Genomic DNA, 18692 nt, shown 5'->3' with positions numbered 1-18692 from the left:
GAATATTTTTTCTAGGTCAATAATGTTTTTTTTTTTTTGATAAAATTGAAGATAAAATTATAATTAGTGTTGTAATCGAGAGAGTCAGAAGGATGATTAAGTTGATAGTTAAAATTAATTTTTCTAAACAATTAGACTTTCTAGTTGGAAGCTAGATGTACCATTTATACTAAAAAATTATCTTCCTCATCGGTAAATAAAGACATAGAGGAATAATCAAACTATATCAACGAAATGTCAGTATCAAGCTGCAGCCTCAAATCCAAAGTGATGGTTATTAGAGAAGTGGCACTTGTAAAGACGATAAAAACAAACTGTTAAAAAAGGAGTTCCGATAATTACGTGAAGACCATGAAATCCAGTTGCTACAAAGAAAGTAGTTTCGTAAATTGAGTCTGCGATAGAGAAGGATGCTTCCAAATACTCGTATGCTTGAAGGGAAGTGAAGTAAACTCCTAGGAGAATAGTTAGACCTAAACTTTGCATGGCTTTAGAGTATTGAGAGTTAAGGATTGCGTGATGTGCTCAGGTTACTGTCGCTCCTGATGAAAGTAAAATAGTCGTATTGAGAAGGGGAACTTGGAAGGGGTTAAAAGGTTGGATGCCTTCTGGTGGTTAAAACATACCAATTTCAATTGTGGGTGCAAGTCTTCTATGAAAGAAAGCCCAAAAAAAAAAGAGAAGAAAAATAATACTTCGGAGACAATAAACAGAATTATTCCCCATCGTAGACCTTTTATAACAATTTGAGTGTGGAGTCCTTGATATGTTCCTTCTCGAGTTACATCTCGCCATCATTGAATTATAGTTAAAATAATAGGAATAAAACTAAAAAGAAGATCTGGATTAAATTGATGAAATCATTTAATAAGGCCTGATGTAAGAAGTATGGCTCTGATTGATCCTGTTAAGGGTCAGGGTCTTATATCAACTAAGTGAAAGTCGTGGTGTCTGTGTGATGACATTAATTTACTTCACTGGCATAAAGAGTTCTGAGAACTGCAAATACATAAGATTGAATGATTGCAACGGCAGATTCTAATATAAGAAGAATTTGGGCTAGAATGAGAAAGATTAATAATTTGGATGATAAAGAAGGTCCTATCCTTCCGAGTAAAGTCAGAAGGAGATGGCCTGCAATTATATTTGCTGCGAGTCGGATTGCCAATGTTCCTGGCCGAATAATGTTTCTAATTGTTTCAATGAGAACTATAAAAGGTATAAGCACATTTGGGGTTCCTTGAGGTACTAGATGCGCAAATATATGCTTAGTGTGGTTTAATCATCCAAACAAAATAAAAGATAGCCATAAAGGTAGAGCCAAGGTCAGGGTTATTGTTAAATGTCTAGATCTAGTAAAGACATAAGGAAGGAGACCTAAGGAGTTATTAAAAAGAATGAAACTAAATAATGAAACGAATAAAAATGATAAACCTGGGTTGGAGGGTCCTAAAATTGTCTTAAATTCGTTATGAAGGGCGGATACAATTTTAAATCACAAATGAAGTCATCGAGATGGTGAAGCTCAAAAAAGAATTGGGACGAATAGAAATCCTAAGAATGTTGATATTTAGTTTAGGTTGAGTGAGAGAATGCTTGAGGATGGTTCAAAAATGGAAAACAATCTTGTTATTTTCAGGGTTTTTCTAGAAGTGTTGGTTTGTGAATGAAGGTTTCTGTTTTAATAGGGAGTTTGGAAAAGAAGTTGATGATAGAAAATAAAATATATCCTAGGATGAATGTCAAAAAAAGATTAAATCATAGTAGTGGCCCTATTTGAGGCATTCAAAAATATCATAAATACGATAACTTTAATCTGACAAACTAATGTTATTTTTTAACTAATTTTTGTCTTAATCATCCAAACAAAATAAAAGATAGCCATAAAGGTAGAGCCAAGGTCAGGGTTATTGTTAAATGTCTAGATCTAGTAAAGACATAAGGAAGGAGACCTAAGGAGTTATTAAAAAGAATGAAACTAAATAATGAAACGAATAAAAATGATAAACCTGGGTTGGAGGGTCCTAAAATTGTCTTAAATTCGTTATGAAGGGCGGATACAATTTTAAATCACAAATGAAGTCATCGAGATGGTGAAGCTCAAAAAAGAATTGGGACGAATAGAAATCCTAAGAATGTTGATATTTAGTTTAGGTTGAGTGAGAGAATGCTTGAGGATGGTTCAAAAATGGAAAACAATCTTGTTATTTTCAGGGTTTTTCTAGAAGTGTTGGTTTGTGAATGAAGGTTTCTGTTTTAATAGGGAGTTTGGAAAAGAAGTTGATGATAGAAAATAAAATATATCCTAGGATGAATGTCAAAAAAAGATTAAATCATAGTAGTGGCCCTATTTGAGGCATTCAAAAATATCATAAATACGATAACTTTAATCTGACAAACTAATGTTATTTTTTAACTAATTTTTGTCTCTAGAAGTAGGAGAGCTACTTTTTTAGGTTTAAAAGACCTAAACTTTTATAAGTTATCTGGAGAGAAGAGCAGATAATTATGAATTTCTAGAAATTCAATTTAAGAAGGAGTCTACCGAGATTCTTTCAATTAAAATTGGTATAAATCTAATATATATATATATATATATATATATATATATATATATATATATATATAAACACTGATCTCTGGCTGAAGGAGACTCGAACCTACGAACCTTAGGACAAAGTACGCAGTGCTTTACCAATCTACCCACACTGGACAATACCTCGGCGTGTAGCATGCGCTACACGTTTGATCCAAGGCAGCCAGCTTTCAGGGAGAAGGCTTACAGCTTTTCATCTCATCCCCTGCATGCATCAGCCTTACTAGAGATTTGAACAATGTGTAGATTTCGCATGCTCTCGCGAATTCCTTGCATATATATATATATATATATATATATATATATATATATATATATATATATATATATATATATATATATATATATATATATATATTATGTCGTGCCGAATATGTAAATCTGGTCAATTAGCAAGAACTCATTTAAAATTAAGTCCTTTCTAAAATTTTCTCTTATACGTTTAAAGATATATTTTTTTTTATTAATTTTAATGTAAAAAATTTTAATTTTGCTCCAAAAGAATCTTAGAAAACTTACCTAACCTTATTATAACAAGAGCAATTTATTTTAGCCTAACCCAACTAAATATATTTTAGATTTGTTTATAGTAATTTAATACTAAACAAACACAGTGAGATATATTTTTTTCGTTAGGTTCAGAATGATTTTGTCGAAATTATTGCATACACAAATTTTCGCTTGTCCTATATGGCAAGATGAGAGTGGCTATTTAAGCCAAGATGGCAAGTTCTGCCTATTCGGCACGACATATATATAAGTTTACTCCAGCCACACCAACTGGGCTTTGGGGTCCCTCAAGGCAGTGAAGCTGCAGCTCATGCAGCAAGGGCCTACATCAGGGACCTACCAGAAGACAAGGCTGTAGTCAAACTTGATTTTAGAAATGCCTTTAATATGGTAAAGAGAGATGCTGTCTTGCCAGCTGCTCGGGATCGCTTCCCCAGTCTTTTTCCCTTCATCTCAGCTGGCTACACCAAACCCTTAATTCTTTTGTTTGGAGAACATGAAATTCAATCATCAGAAGGTGTTCAGCAGGGTGACCCACTAGCTCCGCTTCTCTTCTGCTTGGCAGTAAGAGAACTAACTTCCAGCCTATGCAGCGAGCTCAACATCTGGTACCTGGATGATGGCACTCTGGCAGGTACTGAAGAGTCCCTGGTAGGGGACCTACAACTGGTGAAAACATAGGGAGAAGACTTGGGACTCATCCTCAATCCCTCCAAGTGTGAAATCATCACAGCGAACCAGGAAATAATCAATGCTGTGCGAAGAATCCTCCCAGAAGTCTCTACTACCACTCCGTCCAACAGTACCCTCCTGGGAGCACCGCTGGGTCACCAGGCCATCGACACAGTCCCCAAGGAAAAATTGAATGACCTGATGAGAATGGAGGAGAGAATAAGCAATCTTGATGCCCATGATGCTCTGTATCTCCTCACAAGGTGCCTTACTATTCCAAGACTCACTTACTTCCTGAGGTGTGCACCCTCTTTTGACAACCCAACACTCGACGAATATGACGCACACCTGAGGTCAACCCTTAAGAAGGCACTGAACCTGTCACTAGAGGATCAGCAATGGGATCAGGCAACCCTCCCAGTGCGACTGGGAGGTATAGGGGTGCGTAAAGCAACGCATGTTGCTTTACCTGCTTTTCTGTCTTCGTGTTTGGCTTCCAGTGCATTAGTCAAGAAGATTGTTCCCGAACGCTTGAGAGACGTGGTAGGAGCTCAAGACCCCAGGTTTACTGAAGCAGCGATTCGGTGGGACACCCTTACAGATTCCTCCAGTAGACCAGCTCCTCCAAAAGAACACAAACAGTCCCACTGGGACAAACCGATCATGGAAAAAATCGCCAACACAATGCTCTCCAATGCCTCAGGAAAGGACAAAGCTCGTCTCCTGGCAGTGAAGGCACCACACTCAGGAGATTTCCTGTTAGCTGTTCCCAATTCCTCCTTGGGCACTCGACTAGACCCACAGGCCATTTGGACTGGTGTTGCTCTTCGCCTAGCCGCCCCCATCCTCACCGAACATAGGTGTATTTGCGGCAGGGCGACAGCTGATCAATTCGGACTTCATGGTCTCGTGTGTCACACAGCAGAAGGGAAGTATGCCAGGCATGAGGAGGTCAATGACATCATAAAGAGAAGCCTCGCCACAGCCCGTTGCCCAGCTCAACGGGAACCCCAAATGCAGAGGTCTGACGGAAGTCAAAAGCGTCCTGATGGAGCCACTATGCTACCTTGGAAGGATGGAAAGCAGATTGCCTGGGACTACACATGTGCTGCCACATTGGCAGACACCTACTTGCCATACTCCGTAGTGGAAGGGGGTGGAGTTGCCAGCCACAGGGAGACCCAGAAGATCTGCAAATATGAAGACCTTCCCCCTTGCTATAACTTCATCCCAATAGGGTCGGAGTCCCTTGGAGCATGGGGCAAGTGTGCTCTAAAGTTCCTAATAGAGCTGGGTGAAAAGCTCATCATAGAAACCAAGGACCACAGGGCGACCAGCTTCCTCTTTCAGAGACTCAGTGTTGCAATCCAGAGAGGAAATGCCTGCAGCATTCTGGGCATGCGGCCCACCGCCGGGGAGCTGGACGAAGTATTCGAGATGTAGCTCTGAGTTACCTATGTTCTTTTACTTTCTATCGTATTTTTGTGAATGTTTTGTCAATGTATTTTGTCTTTATATATATATATATACCTTTGAAGAGTTTCGAGAGTTTCACTACTCTCGGAACCCGGCCAGGCTCATCTGGTGCTTGCCTGGTCAACCAGGCTGTTGCTGCTGGAGATCAGCTGCCCCACACATCCATCACAGCCTGGTTGATCTGGCACCTGGTGAAGATACTTGTCCAGTTTCCTCTTGAAGGGTTTTACACTTGTTCCAGCCGTGTTTTTCATATCCTCTGAAACACAGCTGGTGTACTAGCCTCCACGAGCAGTGGAGACTAGTACACCAAACGGGGAGGAGTATGAAATTTGCTCGGAAGCACCCACACCATCGAATGTCCTCACGATACAACACCTAGCTCTGCTGGGTGAGTGATTCTTGTAGGATTGTATGATCTCGTGGGTTAGATCATCATGGAATTTCCGCTCACCATGAGGTGGGTGCTTGATTATTGTAGGATTGGGTAGTCCTGTGGGTTAAGGCGTCATGTGGTTCTCGCTCACAGTGGCAGGCCAGTACAACATGGGCTCCAATCCTTGGCTAGCGCAGTGTTGTTATTGATCAATACCACTCGTTTCCTGGTTACAATAATATATATATGCTGCTAGTAGGCTAGTACACCAAACAGGGATGAGAATGAAATTAGTTTGAAATCTCCCACACCTCCGTATATCCTCGGACCAAGAGTAATACACCTAGCTTTGCTGGGTGCTTGGTTCTTGTAAGATTGTGTGGTCCTGTGGGTAAAGGCATCATGTGGTTCTCGCTCACAGTGGCAGGCCAGTACAACATGAGTTAGAATCCTTGGCTAGCGCAGTGTTGTTATTGATATATATATAATATATATATATATATATATATATATATATATATATATATATATATATATATATATATATATATATATAATCTGTTGTGCTGAATAGGTAAAACTTGCTATTTTGGCTAAATAGCAGTGCTCTTGTTGCTGCAATAATTTCATAAAAATCATTTTGATCATAACGAAAAAATATATTTCATTGTGTTTGTTTATTATTAAATTATTGTAAACTTATCTAAAATATATTTAGTTGGATTAGGCTAAATTAAATTGCACTTGTTATAATAAAGTTAGGTAAGTTTCCTAAGGTTCTTTTGGAACAAAATCATTAATTTTTATATTAACATAAATGAGTTGTCGCTAACTGACCAGTCTTATCTATCCGGCACGACATACACACACACACACACACACACACACACACACACACACACACACACACAGATGAGATGATGGAATATGTAGCAACAAAATGCAAGGAGGCTAAGGAGAGGTTTGTACCCAAGGGTAACAGGAATAATGAAAAAGCTAGGATGAGCCCATGGTTTACCCAAAGGTGCAGGGAGGCAAAAACCAAGTGTGCTAGGGAATGGAAGAAATATAGAAGGCAAAGGACCCAGGAGAATAAGGAGAACAGTCGTAGAGCCAGAAACGAATATGCACAGATAAGAAGGGAGGCCCAAAGACAATATGAAAATGACATAGCAGCGAAAGCCAAATCTGACCCGAAACTGTTGTACAGCCACATCAGGAGGAAAACAACAGACAAGGACCAGGTAATCAGGCTAAGGAAGGAAGGAGGAGAGACAACAAGAAATGACCGTGAAGTATGTGAGGAACTCAACAAGAGATTCAAAGAAGTGTTCACAGAGGAGACAGAAGGGGCTCCAGAAAGACAGAGAGGTGGGGCACACCACCATGTGCTGGACACAGTGCACACAACCGAGGAAGAAGTGAAGAGGCTTCTGAGTGAGCTAGATACCTCAAAGGCAATGGGGCCAGATAACATCTCCCCATGGGTATTGAGAGAGGGAGCAGAGGCACTATGTGTACCCCTAACAACAATATTCAATACATCTATCGAAACAGGGAGATTGCCTGAGGCATGGAAGACAGCAAATGTAGTCCCAATCTTTAAAAAAGGAGACAGACATGAAGCATTAAACTACAGACCAGTGTCACTGACATGTATAGTATGCAAAATCATGGAGAAGATTATCAGGAGAAGAGTGATGGAACACCTAGAAAGGAACGATCTCATCAATAGCAGCCAACATGGTTTCAGGGACGGGAAATCCTGTGTCACAAACCTACTGGAGTTCTATGACATGGTGACAGCAGTAAGACAAGAGAGAGAGGGGTGGGTGGATTGCATTTTCTTGGACTGCAAGAAGGCGTTTGACACAGTTCCACACAAGAGATTGGTGCAAAAACTGGAGGACCAAGCAGGGATAACAGGGAAGGCACTACAATGGATCAGGGAATACTTGACAGGAAGACAGCAGCGAGTCATGGTACGTGGCGAGAGGTCAGAGTGGGCACCTGTGACCAGCGGGGTCCCACAGGGATCAGTCCTAGGACCAGTGCTGTTTCTGGTATTTGTGAATGACATGACGGAAGGAATAGACTCTGAGGTGTCCCTATTTGCAGATGACGTGAAGTTGATGAGAAGAATTCACTCGATCGAAGACCAGGCAGAACTACAAAGGGATCTGGACAGGCTGCAGACCTGGTCCAGCAATTGGCTCCTGGAGTTCAATCCCACCAAGTGCAAAGTCATGAAGATTGGGGAAGGGCAAAGAAGACCGCAGACGGAGTACAGTCTAGGGGGCCAGAGACTACAAACCTCACTCAAGGAAAAAGATCTTGCGGTGAGTATAACACCAGGCACATCTCCTGAAGCGCACATCAACCAAATAACTGCTGCAGCATATGGGCGCCTAGCAAACCTCAGAACAGCATTCCGACATCTTAATAAGGAATCATTCAGGACCCTGTACACCGTGTACGTTAGGCCCATATTGGAGTATGCGGCACCAGTTTGGAACCCACACCTAGCCAAGCACGTAAAGAAACTAGAGAAAGTGCAAAGGTTTGCAACAAGACTAGTCCCAGAGCTAAGAGGTATGTCCTACGAGGAGAGGTTAAGGGAAATCAACCTGACGACACTGGAGGACAGGAGAGATAGGGGGGACATGATAACGACATACAAAATACTGAGAGGAATTGACAAGGTGGACAAAGACAGGATGTTCCAGAGATTGGACACAGTAATAAGGGGACACAGTTGGAAGCTGAAGACACAGATGAATCACAGGGATGTTGGGAAGTATTTCTTCAGCCACAGAGTAGTCAGTAAGTGGAATAGTTTGGGAAGTGATGTAGTGGAGGCAGGATCAATACATAGCTTTAAGCAGAGGTATGATAAAGCTCAAGGCTCAGGGAGAGTGACCTAGTAGCGATCAGTGAAGAGGCGGGGCCAGGAGCTCGGACTCGACCCCCGCAACCTCAACTAGGTGAGTACACACACACACACACACACACACACACACACACACACACACACACACACACACACACACACACACACACACACACACACACACACACACACACAACGTGGGTCTGTGGGTGCAGACGTGGGCACACAAGGCTCCGAGAATCCTAGTGTTTTTAAGGGTGCAGTGACTGCTAACAGTAATCAGTGGTAGTGACATCGTCAGTGAGCAATAATACGAGTGATAGCTAAAGTTATTAGTTAGAAAAAGTCGTGAGAAAGCCTGAAATTATCCATTATCCAAAATTATCCAAACGTTTTGGTCTACTAGGCAGCGGTAGGCCTGAAGCAGTGACGTCACGACAAGTTGTGTGCCATTATACATATAAAGTGAAGTGTATATAATGTGAAGTGTATAATATCATAAGTGAAAAGTGAAATCGCGTGAGGAACGAGGGACGTATGAGCACATGTGGTTATAATCATCACGGATGAAGGATCTCCAAAATAGGGATTTAGGCTACGTACGAAGACTACGTCATCAGCATCTGGCAACTTGGCATGACCGTTGCCAGCGCAAGTATCACCTATATTGTGGTTTGCATGTCGCATTTTTGGCTTGGCTTGGTCTTGCATCGCTGTTAGATACTGGTCACTCACTCCTGCAAGCTATTACAGTAGTTATTAGTAGTAAGAACACTTAGGAAGCTAGGAAGTCCTCTCTAAACGTGAACAAGGAATAGGATAATAACAGCAATAATTGATACTTAAATCCAGAAAGGACAATAAGCGAAGAGTGTAGCATTTCTAGGAAAGACAGAACAGAGAGGTATAACGGATCTACCCCCCCCCTAACCATCCCTCCCTAACACACACACACAAGGGCAGACACTTATTGAAGCTTTAGACCCTAGTAGCAATTATCGCTTTTTATAACCCAGAATTACTGGTATGTATTAACAGTATCTCCCTGCATACCTCCCCCCCCACACACACACATATACACACACACACACACACACACACACACACACACACTGTAAGTACGTGCCGGTCAAGCCCCAGGAGGTTGGGGGTCAGGTCACAAGAAGTTGTGGGCAGAAAGGACCACTGAGACTACACTACAACCCACAAGCCACCTACCTTTCAGTACATAATAAACCCACACATAATTCCACACAGGATTACACACACACACACACACACACACACACACACACACACACACACACACACACACATATCCAGACACACACACACACACACATACACTCCCCCCCCTCACCACCGACAACTCACTTCTTCCCCTGATCCCTCCCCTCCCTCGTTCACCCTCCCCTCCCCCGTTCACCCAGACCCTCCTGACCCCTCCCCACTCCTCTCCCACATAGCCACAGCTCCTCCGCTACCTCCCCCCCCACACTCTGACATACACACTACTAACCTAACATACAGAACTACATAGGTTTCCCACTCTGAGGCAATCAGGATGAAACAAAAATGGGTTGTCAGAGAGCAACAAGAAAAACCAAGGGACAGGAGGAGGAAGCTGCAAAGGAAGATTGGGCAGCAGAGCTCATAAAAAGAGATCATGAATGGGAAAAGAAACTAGAAGAACTTAGCATGAGAATGGAAGAGAGGATAGATATGGAAAGCAGGAAGTGGGAGCTGCATATCAAAGCAGCAGAGGCTAGGATACAGAGTTTAGAAGAGGAACTAAAAAATCTGAAACAGACTAAAGAACTAAAGAATATTTTGGGATTGACAACAGAGACTGCTACCTCAGCCACAAATAAGGGGACTGTAGGGAAAGAAGGGGCACAGCTGCATGGGGAGGCTCTATCACAGGAGACTGTAGTAAATGAAAGAGCTAAGCTTTATGTGGAGGCCCTAACAGACAACAACAGAGCCCAAGGAAAGCCGAGAAGGGAAAATGACAGGCCACTGAGCCCAAGTACATTAGCCAGTGAAACTGAAGAAAGGAAAGCTGCAGTGCAGGAAACCAAATTAAATGAGGGGATACACAGGGATAAGCAGTGGGAGAATGAAAGGGTGAGGTCAGTCTTTGTGTATGGGCTCCAGGAAGCTGAAGGGGAAACATATGAAGCAAGAAAACAAGGGGAAAAAAAAGCAATTGAAAGCATCATGAAAACAATAGGAGAAGACGACATGACCCAGCTGGAAAATTTTCGGAGAATAGGGGGGTTTGTAAAAAAAAGAACCCGGCCAGTGAAAGTGACCTTCAAGGCAGAAGCGACTCGGACCAGGATCCTGCAGGAGAAAGCACGATTAAGGGACATGCCGGCATACAGGAAGGTGTATCTCGACCGCGACAGATCACAAGAAGAAAGGCAGAAACTGAGAGAGATGTTACAAAGGCGAAAGGAGGAAAGAGAGGGGATGGAGAAGACAGACAGGAGATCCCAGACCCAGGAAGAAGATCAAATACAGCCTCCCTCACAACTTCCTATAGAAGCCTCCCAACCAGGTCAACCCCAGTGCAACCAAACACTCTAAATCAAAACACCCATGCCACATCCAATGCCCCCACCCACTACATTACAAACTCCACCCCTACAGCAACAACCCATAGTTCCTTACCAGGTCTCCCACTTCCCCAACCCCAATATACCTCCCAGACCACAGTCTTAGAAAAGAAGTTGAAGGTGTGGTATACAAATGCAGATGGAATAACAAACAAGTATGAGGAGTGGCACGAAAGAATCAAAGAGACATCCCCAGACATAATAGCACTCACAGAAACAAAACTCACCAGAATAATAACAGATTCAATCTTTCCATCCGGATACCAAATCCTCAGGAAAGACAGAGGGAGGAGAGGGGGAGGAGGAGTTGCACTGCTCATTAAAAACCAGTGGGATTTTGAGAAAATGGAAGGAATGGATGGCATGGGCGAAAGGGACTACTTAGTAGGAACAATCCAGTCTGAGGGACATAAGGTGATAATTGCAGTAATGTACAACCCACCACAGAACTGCAGGAGGCCAAGAGAAGAATATGATGTGAGCAACAGAGCAATGATCGACACACTAGCCGAGGTGGCCAGGAGAGCACACATGGGAGGAGCAAAGTTACTAGTTATGGGTGATTTCAATCACAAGGAGGTTGACTGGGAAAACCTGGAGCCCCATGGGGGTCCCGAAACATGGAGAGCCAAGATGATGGATGTGGTACTGGAAAACCTCATGCATCAACATGTTAGAGACACTACCAGAGAGAGAGGAGAGGATGAACCAGCAAGACTGGACCTTGTATTCACCATGAGTAGTTCGGACATCGAGGGTATCATGTATGAAAGGCCTCTGGGAGCTAGTGATCATGTGGTTCTGTGCTTCGACTACATAGTTGAGCTCCAAGTGGAGAGAGTAGCAGGAATAGGCTGGGAAAAACCAAACTACAAAAGGGGGAATTACTCAGGCATGAGGAACTTCCTTCAAGACATTCAGTGGGAGAGGGAACTGACAGGAAAACCAGTACAAGAAATTTTTATTTATTTATTTATTTATTTCCAATTTGTGCACACATACAGAGGTACAAAAAAAATACAGATAAGAGCAGTATGCCAAAGCCACTTATACTATGCATAGCATTACGGGCTGGCTTAAAATTAACTTAAGATTAACTAAGCAATGATTATTATTATTATTATAATCAAAAAGAAGCGCTAAGCCACTAGGACTATACAGCGCTGCTACTAAGCAATGATGAAATCAGTGATAAAAACATTAATGTAAACAGATAACTATAAAGCACAAGTGAGTATTACAAAGACAGGTCATATGGTTGCATTCAGTTAGGTAGTGATTCTGTTAGGTAGTGTATTTAAAAAATAATAAAGTTAGATTGGGTTTTAGGTTTAACATTTATGTGATATAATTGTGAGAAACATTTAAGATATACAATTTATAATGTTCAGTTATTCAGTATTTATTTGGTTTTGGGTGAGTAAGTAATCTTTGAGAAGAGACTTGAATTTATAAACAGGTTGTGTTTCTTTTATATTTACAGGTAATGAATTCCAGATTTTAGGGCCTTTTATGTGCATTGAGTTTTTGCATAGTGTGAGATGGACACGAGGAACATCAAAGAGTGATCTGTGCCTTGTGTTATGGTCATGTGTTCTGTTGAGGTTGGCAAGGAGATGTTTGAGGGGAGGGTTAATATCAGAGTTAAGTGTTCTATGTATGTAATAGGTGCAGTAATAAGTATGGATGTTTTGTATGGTGAGTAGGTTTAGTGTATTGAATATTGGTGGAGTGTGCTGCCTGTGGTGAGAATTTGTTATCATTCTAACTGCAGCCTTTTGTTGGGTAATTAGTGGTCTGAGATGGTTAATTGTTGTTGAGCCCCATGCACAAATTCCATAGGTGAGATAGGGGTAAATAAGAGAGTGATATAGGGCCAGGAGGGCTGACTGTGGAACATAGTACCGTATCTTCGATAGTATGCCTACAGTCTTGGAAATTTTCTTAGAAATTTGATGTATATGTGTATGAAATTTGAGTCTATTATCAAGGTGGATTCCTAAGAATTTTTCCTCTGTTAGTTTTGTGATAGGTGATCCATTTATCATTATGTTAAGAGGGACATCTGTAGCTCTATTGGTGTTTTGTATTTATGGATTTGAGAATGCTGGGTGTTAGCCAGGGACTGTTCAGTCTCTTTGCTGTCATCTGTTTAGTTTTTTTAGGGCAGTGCTTGTTATAGAGGTATTGGGTTTTTTTTAGAAAATTATTAATACATTCGTCAATATCTGTATAGGTTTCTAGCTCAGTGTGCCAATCAATGTTTGCTATTGCTGTTGTGAAGTTATTAATGGCTGCCTCATTGTGAAGTCTGAAGGTGACTTTAGTAGTGTCTTGGGGTAGTTTACCAAGAGTTGTTATGAGGAAAGTAGGGTAGTGGTCTGTGGTATTATCTGTAATTATGCCTGATTTTAAAGGGGATATGGTGTTGGTCCAGATGTGGTCAAGTAGGGAAACACTAGTCTCTGTAACTCTTGTAGGTTTTGTTACTGTTGGTAGTAACATACAGTTACTCATTGTGTTTGTGAATTCAGTAACGTGTGGGTCCTGGTCTTGCAGGAGATTTATATTGAAGTCACCTGAGAGTAGTAAGTGATCTTTGTTCATGCGTGCATCAGTTATCATACTTCCTAGATTTTGACTAAATTGGCTAATGTTTGACTGTGGAACTCTGTAGATGTTTATCAATGTGAGAGGTTTTTGTAGGTACTTTGATTTGAATTTAGCTATTATATATTCCCCATGTTCATCCCTTGTGCAAGTATTAGTGATACATTCTAGTTGGTCTGAGTAGTATATGGCTGTGCCACCCCCTTGTTGATCTGGCCTACAGTTGTGTATGGCTGTGTAACCAGGAATGGCATAGACATCTGTACTATCAGGCTTTAGCCAGGTTTCAGTTAGTGTAATGATGGACATATTGGCATGTAAGGAATTTAGTAATGCTATGAGGTCATCGTAATGCTTGCTTAAAGATCTGATATTGTAGTTAAATATAGTTATGTTGTTGTTGGCACTGAGAAGTGCCTTTGATTGTTCTGCAGTGTAGTAATTACAGTTACTGTTTGATTCATTTAAGTCATTAAATAAGAGGTTGGTATCAGGATCAATGCTTGTAATCATAAGATTTGTAGTGAATCTATAGTTTGAATTAAGTATAAAACAAAGTAAATAGTCTTAAGCTAAAAAATAGCACCTGGATTATTTAACAAATGTAAAATAATGAGCTAAGGGACTAATACAAATAAAGTGATGATCAAATAGTGGAGCTTGGGAATATGATAGTAGGTAGTACTATAAAGGTAATTTTTTAAAGTTAGAATTATAGTATAAAATTATAATATAAAAGGGACTAATATAGGTTGTGGTGATGGACTATGTAGCAACAAAATGCAAGGAGGCAGAGGAGAGGTTTGTTCCCAAGGGAAACAGAAATAATGGGAAGAACAGAACGAGTCCTTGGTTCACCCAAAGGTGTAGGGAGGCAAAAACTAGGTGTACTAGAGAATGGAAAAGGTACAGAAGACAGAGAACTCAGGAAAATAAGGAAATCAGCCGAAGAGCCAGGAACGAATATGCACAGATAAGAAGGGAGGCTCAGAGACAATATGAAAATGACATAGCATCAAAAGTAAAGACTGACCCGAAGCTGTTGTACAGCCACATCAGGAGGAAAACAACAGTCAAGGACCAGGTAATCAGACTGAGGAAGGGTGATGGGGAATTCACAAGAAACGACCAAGAGGTATGTCAGGAGCTCAACACAAGATTTAAAGAGGTATTTACAGTGGAACCCAGTAGGATTCCAGGAAATCAGAACAGGGGGGCACACCCGCAAGTGCTGGATGAGGTACATATAACCAAGGAGGAGGTGAAGAAGCTGCTATGCGAACTTGACACCTCAAAGGCGGTGGGACCAGACAACATCTCTCCATGGGTCCTTAAAGAGGGAGCAGAGATATTGTGTGAGCCATTAACAAAGATCTTCAACACATCACTTGAAACTGGGCAACTCCCTGAGGTATGGAAAATGGCAAATGTAGTCCCAATTTTTAAAAAGGGAGACAGACATGAGGCACTAAACTACAGACCTGTATCACTAACGTGTATAGTATGCAAGGTCATGGAGAAGATCATCAGAAGGAGAGTGGTGGGGCACCTGGAAAGAAACAAGTGTATAATTGACAACCAGCACGGTTTCAGGGAAGGAAAATCCTGTGTCACAAACCTACTAGAGTTTTATGACAAGGTGACAGAAGTAAGACAAGAGAGAGAGGGGTGGATCGACTGCATATTTTTGGACTGCAAGAAGGCCTTCGACACAGTTCCTCACAAGAGGTTACTGCAAAAGCTAGAGGATCAGGCACACATAACAGGAAAGGCACTGCAATGGATCAGAGAATACCTGTCAGGGAGGCAACAACGAGTCATGGTACGCGACGAGGTGTCAGAGTGGGCGCCTGTGACAAGCGGGGTTCCACAGGGGTCAGTCCTAGGACCTGTGCTGTTCTTGGTATATGTGAACGACATAACTGAAGGGATAGACTCAGAAGTGTCCTTGTTTGCAGATGATGCGAAGTTAATGAGAAGAATCAAATCGGATGAGGATCAGGCAGGACTACAAAGAGACCTGGACAGGCTACAAGCCTGGTCCAGCAACTGGCTCCTTGAATTTAACCCTGCCAAATGCAAAGTCATGAAGATTGGGGAAGGGCAAAGAAGACCGCAGACACAATATAGTTTAGATGGCCAAAGACTGCAAACCTCACTCAAGGAAAAAGACCTGGGGGTGAGTATAACACCGAGCATATCTCCTGAGGCGCACATCAATCAGATAACTGCTGCAGCATACGGGCGCCTGGCAAACCTACGGATAGCGTTCCGATACCTCAGTAAGGATTCGTTTAAGACTCTGTATACCATTTATGTCAGGCCCATACTGGAGTATGCAGCACCAGTTTGGAATCCACACCTAGTCAAGCACGTCAAGAAATTAGAGAAAGTGCAAAGGTTTGCAACAAGACTAGTCCCAGAGCTACGGGGATTGTCCTACGAAGAAAGGTTGAGGGAAATCGGCCTGACGACACTGGAGGACAGGAGGGTCAGGGGAGACATGATAACGACATATAAAATACTGCGCGGAATTGACAAGGTGGACAAAGACGGGATGTTCCAGAGAAGGGACACAGACACAAGAGGTCACAATTGGAAGTTGAAGACTCAGATGAATCAAAGGGATGTTAGGAAGTATTTCTTCAGTCATAGAGTAGTCAGGCCGTGGAATAGCCTAGAAAGTGACGTAGTGGAGGCGGGAACCATACATAGTTTTAAGGCGAGGTATGATAGAGCTCATGGAGCAGGGAGAGAGAGGACCTAGTAGCAATCAGCGAAGAGGCGGGGCCAGGAGCTGTGACTCGACCCCTGCAACCACAAATAGGTGAGTACAAATAGGTGAGTACACACATCTCACATCACTCACACACACACACACACACACACACACACACACACACACACACACATATCACACATCACTCACACACACACACACACACACACACACACATACACACACACACACACACACACATACACACACACACACACACACACACACACACACACACACACACACACACACACACACACACACACACATGGAAACTAAACTGTATGCAGAGGTCCTGTCAAACCCACATGGGGCCAAAACAAAGACAGGGAGCACACTAGGACAGAATGAGAGGTTGGAAGACATTGAAGGAACTAGGACATGTGCAAGGACCTTACCAGATACCTGTGGGGGCCAGGAGCAGGTGAGCAGGAAGGATAAACCAAGAAGCATAGGGGCAATAACTAGGGAAGGGACTGAAGGAAGGAACACTCCACGGGAAGGAACTAAAACACATCAGAGGATGCAATGGGAGTCACAGTGGGAGGTGGAAAGGGAAAGATCCGTGTTTGTCTATGGGCTAGACGAAGCTAAAGGGGAAACTTATGATGAAAGAAAGCAGGAGGAGAAAAAAGCGATTGAAGATATCATGAAGGTGATAGGTGAGGGGGACATGACCCAGGTGGCAAATTTTCAGAGAATTGGGTGGTTCACAAAGAAAAGGAATCGGCCTCTCAAAGTAATTTTCAAGGCAGAATCAACCCGAGCCATGATCCTGCAGGAGAAAGCACGGTTGAGAGGCAAACAGGAGTTCCGGAGTGTGTACCTCGATCGAGACAGAACACAGGACGAAAGGAAGACAATGAAAAAGAGAGTTCAAAAACGAAAGGAGAAATGGGAGGAAATGAAAAAGGAGAGCAGAATAATCCAGGATCAAATGGAAGGACAAGTGCACCCCCAGAAACACCTGCAGAAGGACTCCAGCCACGACACCCCCAAGGCAACTGAACAATCCAAACCAACCATCACACACCGATCCCTCTGTTTCCACCCCCCGCACCACAGTTACAGTATTAGAACAGAAGTTGAAGGTTTGGTACACAAATGCAGATGGATTAACGAATAAACATGAGGAATGGCAAGAAAGAATCAATGAGAAGTCCCCAGACATCATAGCAGTTACAGAAACAAAACTCATGGAGACAGTAACAGATGCAATCTTCCCACCAGGATACCAGATCATGAGGAAAGATAGAAGGGGCATGGGGGGAGGTGGGGTTGCTCTGCTCGTAAAAAACAGATGGAAATTCGAGAAAATGGAAGGAATAGATGAGACGGGAGAAAGAGACTACATAGCAGGTACACTTCAGTCTGGGGAACACAAAGTGGTCATTGCAGTGATGTATAATCCACCACAGAACTGCAGGAGGCCAAGAGAGGAATATGAAGAGAGCAACAGAGCAATGGTGGACACACTTGATGAGGTGGCAAGAAGAGCTCACTCCAGCAGAGCAAAGTTGCTGGTTATGGGGGATTTCAACCACAGGGAGATTGACTGGGAAAACCTGGAGCCACATGGGGGTCCCGAAACATGGAGAGCCAGGATGTTGGACGTGGTGCTGGAAAACCTCATGCACCAACATGTTAAGGACACTACCAGAGTGAGAGGGGAGGATGAACCAGCAAGATTGGACCTTGTGTTCACCCTGGGCAGCTCAGATATTGAGGACATCAAGTATGAGAGTCCCCTAGGAGCTAGCGACCACGTGGTTCTGTGCTTTGAATACATAGTAGAGCTGCAAGTGGAGAGAATAACAGGAGTTGAATGGGAAAAGCCTGACTATAAAAGAGGGGACTACATAGGGTTGAAGAACTTCCTGCGGGAGGTCCAGTGGGACAGAGAACTGGCAGGAAAGCCAATAAATGAAATGATGGAATATGTAACAACAAAATGCAAGGAGGCAGTGGAAAGGTTTATTCCCAAGGGCAACAGTAACAACGGGAAGACCAGAACGAGCCCCTGGTTTACCCGACGTTGTAAGGAGGCAAAAACAAAATGCAATAGAGAATGGAAAAAGTACAGAAGGCAGAGAACACACGAAAATAGGGAGATCAGTCGCAGAGCCAGGAATGAGTACGCACAGGTAAGGAGGGAGGCCCAG

The 18692-nt window shown here is 42.6% G+C and overlaps 1 pseudogene; it reads right to left on the bottom strand.

The window, feature by feature from the left end:
- Positions 1-949: 949 nt before the first annotated feature.
- On the bottom strand, positions 950-9231 carry LOC128702937 (ATP synthase subunit a-like; annotated as a pseudogene).
- Positions 9232-18692: the final 9461 nt, after the last annotated feature.

This window comes from Cherax quadricarinatus, chromosome 82 (genome assembly GCF_038502225.1).
Source record: "Cherax quadricarinatus isolate ZL_2023a chromosome 82, ASM3850222v1, whole genome shotgun sequence".
In the NCBI taxonomy this organism is placed as follows: Eukaryota; Metazoa; Arthropoda; class Malacostraca; order Decapoda; family Parastacidae; genus Cherax; species Cherax quadricarinatus.
The sequence above is the reverse complement of the archived record's forward strand: the minus strand, read 5'-3'. Positions and strand labels throughout refer to the sequence as shown.